A 7,508-nucleotide genomic window follows, 5' to 3' on the forward strand; every position below is an offset into this window, starting at 1 on the left:
CACAGACTTCAAGATAAGAATGACAGTAAAACACCAAGGCCCATATGGTGAATACATATTAAATATTTGTTCATTAGCCTCTATGTTATTTAGGCTCCCAACTTCTATTCCTTTCAATGGTTCAAAGTATGACTGGGTGTAAGTCAGATGCATTTAACAGGTTTTCACCATGTTGTGTATATTTACATACCAAGTTTGCAGAATAGCTAGTGATGCCAACTCTTGCAATTTTATCAGAAAACTCATATTTGGTATTTTTCTTAGAGCTCAAGCTCCTAGAGTCAGGTGACAGCTAGAGAATTTCAACTTGTCATTATTTCAGTAAATTTCTATCCCTCTTGGTTGTAGGGCAAAGCTCAAAAGCCATAATGCAAAGGACAAGGAAGCAAAATGTATTATTTTAACAATTTCATAATTTTAAAGCCAGTGTCATGAGTTTGGGGGCCTCACTCCTGTGTCCTGCATGCTTGGGGTTAGGAATACTGCTCATATCCAGATAAATATAAAAAAACTTTATATGGTACACTGGAAAGGGAGAGCCTATTTCCCCTATTAGCTCACCTTAGTGAACCTGATCAGCTTTAGCTGCTTGGCCTCGGCTGATGAAGGCTGGCTACTGTGGTCAGCAGCATTTACCAGCTCAGAGGCAGCATGCATAGGAGTGGCAGGGGATTTGCTATGGTGACTACTATGTACAAGGAAGGGGAGAACTTGGGCAGGCTGTTCCTTTATATAGATACAGCCTGCTCCTCAGCATGGTCCCCCATGCAAAGCTTTGGCCTAGATCTCCAAAGGTACTGAGGTGCCTAACTCCGTTCATTTCAGTAGAAATTATGCATCTAGGTGGCTTTGGAGGTCTGGGCCATTATGCTTCATGCATGCATAATGTCTTCTCCAACCACACCTGGTGCTCTCCTCTCTTCAGCACTCCAAGGGAGCTGAAGTGAGCTCATTCTCTAAAGGCCATTTATGTTACTTTCATATGACATACAATGTGTTACTTGTGCAGGTGCCAACATGTTGATGGCCTTTCACACCAAACACTGCCATACCTGCATCTTGAACAAAACACAGCCTAACCTACAGAAAGTAGCAATTAATCAAACTGAACAGATGTGTTAAACATTTAAATAATTAATTTCTAGAGAGAGTTCAGAATAACATAAATTATGTCCTGGTCCAACTTGGCCCCAGAGTTTGCGGGTGTTCATGTCTGCGGCTTTGATTTGGCTGTCTTATAGTCATTATAATAATCATAGGGGGTGATAGCTGGTCTGAGAGCTGCAGGAGCAATGGAGGTCATTGAAACAGAAATTCTGGGGTCTCAGATGATCAGTCAGGTTCAGACACTTGCAGGTTTTCTTTTACTGTTCCCACACTCAAGTGATGTAGTCATTCCCATTCATGACAATTTCTGCATTTTTCTCCCGTGAGGTGATCCCTGTGCTGCATAGACAGTGATGTGGAATGAGAAGGTGTGCAGATTTTGCCCAGATGTGGTGGGGCAAGCAATGGAAGCTTGCCAGATAAGTTCTCTCAGAAGCCATCAGCCTTAATATGATGTTCCAGCAAATCACTGTTTCAATATAATTAAGAGTTCAATATAATAAAGAGTTCGCATAATAGGACCTATCAGTAACTTCAAAAATAAAAAGGAAAATGGCTACCTTATAAGATTCAGAGGACCACAGTTAACTTACTGGGACCTCTTTGGCGAGAAAAAATAGAGAAGGTCAAAAATATGCAAAGTTTTATCCTCTTCACAATCCCGCACTTTCTTTTCCATTTGTGATATTTATTGGAGAGGACAGGCCCAATCCTGCTTGCAATGAAGCAAATATCTCATGATTTTAACTGGATCAGCAACAGGCTTTCCACAGCATCTGACAATAATAATAAAGTCAGTGGAAGTATGAGAGCCAACTGAGTGTGAAGGTGATCAAGAATGTAAATGATGTTTAGAAGTACTTGGTTCAGGAAATTCAGAAATAAGTAAATGCTCTTCCTTTGGATGTTTCTTAGGTGTAAGATCTATTTTATTATAGGTATTTTGGTATTATTATGGTAAATGTTTTTCAGCCATCTTCTTTCTTTGGAATTACAGACCCTTGTTGTGCTGGGAAAAGATTGCTCTTTATTAATTGAAAATATGTTCTCTATTTAGAAAGAGCACAATATATTCTCACTCCGCGTAAACAATATGACCTTCACGTGGAATGCAGCCAAACTGCTATAAATAGCCCCCTTAATGAAGAAGAAACAGAAGCATTTCAAGTTCAACAGGCTATGTTAGAAAACTAGACAAAAACCAGCTACTTGTAATCCTTATACTCACAAAAATGTTATGTTTATGTAGTACTTATTATCTCAAAAAAATCATAGGGTGATCTATGTAAGGCACATATATATGCCCCAACCACCATTATGGCTGTGTCTACACTAGCCCAAATCTTTGAAATGGCCATGCAAATGGCCATTTTGAAGATTACTAATGAGGCGCTGAAATACATATTCAGCGCCTCATTAGCACGCCAGCATCCGTGTCTCTTCGAAATTGCTGCAGCACGGCTCGTCCGGACGGGCTCCTTTTCGAAAAGACCCTGGAAACTTTGAAATCCCCTTATTCCTACTTGCTGATTTCAAAGTTCCCGGGGTCCTTTCGAAAAGGAGCCCCATCTGGACGAGCCATGCGGCAGCGAGATGTGGTAATTCTGAAGAGCTGCAGCCACCGGCATGCTAAAATGGATGCCTTTCAATGGAAACCTTTGGCTGGGTGAGTTGTACCTCAGTCCATAAGAGCACTGCAAAGGCAAATCCCCCACAAGGTATTATTATTATTATTATTATGGCGTTATGATTTGGTATTTAAGTGATGTTGCACTTGACTATAGTAGAGGATATGCCTATACATGGTGAATATTAATTATTCACGCTGCCTGGAATATGGGATGGGTGCTTACTGTAGTGTTATATAGCAATATTAAACCAAGCCATATTAGTGAACATTCCCTCCAAAGCTGAATGGATGTTTGGTTCCACCAGATTTGTGCAATTTTTGGTTCGTTATCCATGAACACGCACGCAAACAAATGTTTTAGGAATAACTCTTTTTTCATGCAAACACATTTGTACGTAAGTAAGACTGGGTGTTTGGTGATGAATGTAGAGATTTGCTGGATGTGTTTGCCAACTTTTGATAAAATTCCAGTCATCCATTAGGGAACACATACAAACCACAGGAGGAATTCTTGAGCCTGCTAGAGTCCCTGTACACTACCACAGTAATACAAGGTTTACAAGCAGAAAAGCTTGGAAACACAAAGTATTGGCAAGGTAACATGGCGCTCCCAGCACTGAACACAAATTTGGCTAGATGTTTTCAAAGGTCTGCAACCTTTGCGCAGATCAGGATTTCACTATGTGGTTCTCCCTGTCACCACTAACCCAACTATCTAAAATTCTAATAACCAAATACCACCATTACTTTAACCTGTCTCTTCCTAATAATGGGGATGCCCTTCTCTAGAGGGGTATCTTCAATGTGAAAGGATGCCATGACATCATCTGGAAGGAGGGTCCCAGCTATGGGATCATTTCCCTCTGCTTCAGTTGGATGTTCTCCTTCCCCAAGATTTTCATCCTCCTCAATAGCACAGAGCCTGGGAGTGGAATTGCTCTACTGTGTCCCCGAAAGTTCCACCTATATACCTCTCTGTCTCCTCCTTTAACTTCTCCAGTTCAGCCATAATATCCTTATTAGCCTGCATGCAGTCTCAGGGGTCTGTGAGTTGCTTTAACTGAAAGCACACAGAAGCGTATGAGGCAGGTAACTGTACATCCTGCATCCTATCCAACAAATTAGCTTGTCCTCCAGTTTGGTGTTGCACTTCTACCTTTGTTATTCTTCATTATTGCAGGGTTTTAGTTTGTTTAACCCTCTTTTTGTTTGTTCTTTATTATTGGCCTTAGTTTAGAGTACATTTGTTAGTTATACGTGGCTCTTGTACTCCCTATCTAAGCTCCTTTGCAAAACTCTAATTTCCTAGCTTCCCTGGTAGCTTAGAAGCTGGCTTTTTAAGGCTCTGTTCCTCTCACTTAGCCCACCCTCCTTGGCATAGGATTCAAAGGGTAGCAGACACAGCAATAAGCACACAGCCCAAGGAAACACACTAGAAACATCAAGCAAGAAAGCATACAACAAGCTAAGAGCCAACAAACTCGCACCAAGTGTCAAACTCTACCTTCACCTGGAGAACTCCTTTACACAACTGACCTCTTTGCAGAACTTGTTCACTAGCAAACAAATCCAAAATTATAGATGGATCCCAGAATGGAAAAAAGAGCTTCAGCCATGTTGGATGGAGAACGAGTCTAATCCTGTCCTGCACTTCTAGCATTTTCTGACCCCCGTGCATATAGTCCTTAAAAATCACATGACACCTAGTGCCTCAATGCCTCAGAAATCATATGCCAGCATTTTACACCTCACCTGGTCTTTAATTGGTCCTCATCTTCCCCTTGGCCAGGATAGCCAACCCAGACTTTCTGGCTACAGCAGAACCCACTCTTCCCAGCAAACCCCACCATGATCTCTCTTCAGAGCTCATCCTCACAACAGGAGCATCCGTCGCCCACCCCTGGCCTACACATTATTTCCCTGGATCCAGCTAAGATAATCAGTTAATTGTTTTGATTTAATTTAATTAAAATCCATGTTTTTCCCCCATGGCATTTCTAGGGAAAACAAAGCCTTTTTTATTTGTTTCTATTTTTTATGTATTTAGGGTGTAAAAAAAATCACAACACTTCTGTTGGGAAAGAAGGATTCCCAATCTCTCAATAGCTGTGTCTACACGTGCACGCTACTTTGAAGTAGCGGCACTAACTTCGAAATAGTGCCCGTCGCGGCTACATGCGTCGGGCGCTATTTCGAAGTTAACTTCGATGTTAGGCGGCGAGATGTCGAAGTCGCTAGCCTCATGAGGGGATCAGAATAGCGCCCTACTTCGACGTTCAACGTCGAAGTAGGGACTGTGTAGACAATCCGCGTCCCACAACGTCGAAATTGCCAGGTCCTCCATGGCGGCCATCAGCTGGGGGGTTGAGAGATGCTCTCTCTCCAGCCCCTGCGGGGCTCTATGGTCACCGTGGGCAGCAGCCCTTATCCCAGGGCTTCTGGCTGCTGCTGCGGCAGCTGGGGATCCATGCTGCAGGCACAGGGTCTGCAACCAGTTGTCGGCTCTGTATATCTTGTGTTGTTTAGTGCAACTGTGTCTGGGAGGGGCCCTTTAAGGGAGCGGCTTGCTGTTGAGTCCGCCCTGTGACCCTGTCTGCAGCTGTGCCTGGCACCCTTATTTCGATGTGTGCTACTTTGGCGTGTAGACGTACCCTCGCAGCGCCTATTTCGATGTGGTGCCGCGCAACGTCGAAGTTGAACATCGACATTGCCAGCCCTGGAGGATGTGTAGACGTTATTCATCGAAATAGTCTATTTCGATGTTGCTACATCGAAATAAGCTATTTCGATGTTGGCTTCATGTGTAGACGTAGCCAATGGGATCCAGAACTTCTTTCAATTTCTGGAAGGCCCCAAGACAGAAAGGCACAACTTTTCAGTCTGCTACACAATGGTTCCTGTATCACAACATGTAGGCAAATTTTGAAAGGGGGATGCTAATGAGCCACTTTGACAGATGCTAATGAGGCACTGTCATGCATATGCAGCACCTCATTAGCATAATTGCAGCCATGTGCATTTTGAAAGTGCCGCTGTCAAAATGCGCGCTGCCAGTGTAGCCGGGGGCCTTTCGAAAGGACCCCCAGATTTCGAAAGCCCCTTCCTCCCATTTGGTTTTGGGAAAAAGGGGCTTTTGAAATCCAGGAGGTCCTTTCGAAAGGTCCCTGGATACACTGGCGGCGTGCATTTTGAAAGCAGCACTTTCAAAATACGCATGGCCACCACTATGCTAATGAGGCACTGCATATGATAATGAGGCACAATTATACTAAGGAGGTGCCTTAGAAAGGCAGGGCTAGTGTAGCCACAGCCACTGAGATTCCTCAGAGATCTCCCTTCCAGCAATTAGCCAGGCCTCCCCTGGCTGAGCTTACAAATTATGATCAAACAGATATTCAGTGGGTACAGTGACTATAACGATGACTATGACTATAAAAGTACATTTACATGAATATTTTACTACAGCTTCTTATGCAGTTTATATTTTATTAAACCAAAAAAGAATTACCACTTACCAAGAAAAGAAATCCTTCTAATGGATGAAAAACACAATTAAAACAATATATGTCAAGCAACACTGCACTGAATTTTTCTTACATGATGCCAGATGTGCCTTTTTCATATCTGATATAGTTGAACTAGGCATACGTTCACATATTATTAAACATGTTACATTGCCCAAGCATAGTAATAAGGATTGCAAACACATAGATTGCTAAAATTTAACAGGATGTGGACACATTGCAGGAACGTTAAGCCTTTGGGGAATTTAACTGTAAAGCTGGGTCTACATGTGATTACTCCTTCAAAAGGGCAAAAATTGACATGTAGAGGTCGAAATAGCGGCCATTGAAAGGGAGCAACTGCACACTAATAATGAACTGATGGGTCAATCTGCCTTTTCAAAGGGCCGCCATGGTCTTTTGAAAGTGAGTGTCCACATTGCTCGAAGCTCTCCTTCGAAGGAAAGGAGGCAGGAAACGCTGTGTCTGGGGTCCTATGGCCAACAAACCCTTCTGGGGATGCAGCCATCTGCTCCCTTAAAGTGTCCCTCCCTCCACCACCCCACTCCCAACGAGTTGAGTGCTGCACAGATAACTCCAGCCTGTCAGACCTCACCTGTGCCCTGGAATGGAGTCCCAGCAGCTGCTCCTTGCTGAGGACACTGTCATTATAGAGACTGATCTCACAGTGCTCTGCACTGTCGCCGCAGCCACCCCCTATATAAGTGGGTGGCTGAGCAGTCCCCCAGGGCCATGAGGCCCCCCTGCCCAGGACACCACCGGCTTTCCCAGCGCCTCTGGACCCACCCCAGCACCACTGCTTGGTGGGAGCGCATGGTGCTGGGGAGGTGGAATGACAAGAGGTGGCTGTGGGACTTCCGCATTTTGAGGCAGACCTTCGACAAGATCTGCCTCTGGCTCACCCCCACACTCTGGCACCAGTACACCTGCATGCAGCCTGCTCTCACCCTGGAGAAGCAAGTCGCGATCACCATCTGGAAACTGGCCATCCTGGACTCCTACCACTCTGTGGGACAACGGTTCAGGGTGGGCAAGGCCACTGTTGGGGGTGTACTTATGGAGGTAAGGCAGGACTGAGACACTTGCCCCCAATGGGTGGGGGGGCAGGGCAAGGGGAACCCCTGGCTGCAGGGGCCAGGCAGGCAGTGGGCAGGCCAGGGCCAAGGACAGCAGGGCACAGCCCATCACAGCCTCACGGAAGCACATGTCCCCCTTCCCCCCATGCAGATTGTCCAAGCCATCAATGC

This window comes from Carettochelys insculpta, chromosome 5 (genome assembly GCF_033958435.1).
Source record: "Carettochelys insculpta isolate YL-2023 chromosome 5, ASM3395843v1, whole genome shotgun sequence".
Lineage (NCBI taxonomy): Eukaryota > Metazoa > Chordata > Testudines > Carettochelyidae > Carettochelys > Carettochelys insculpta.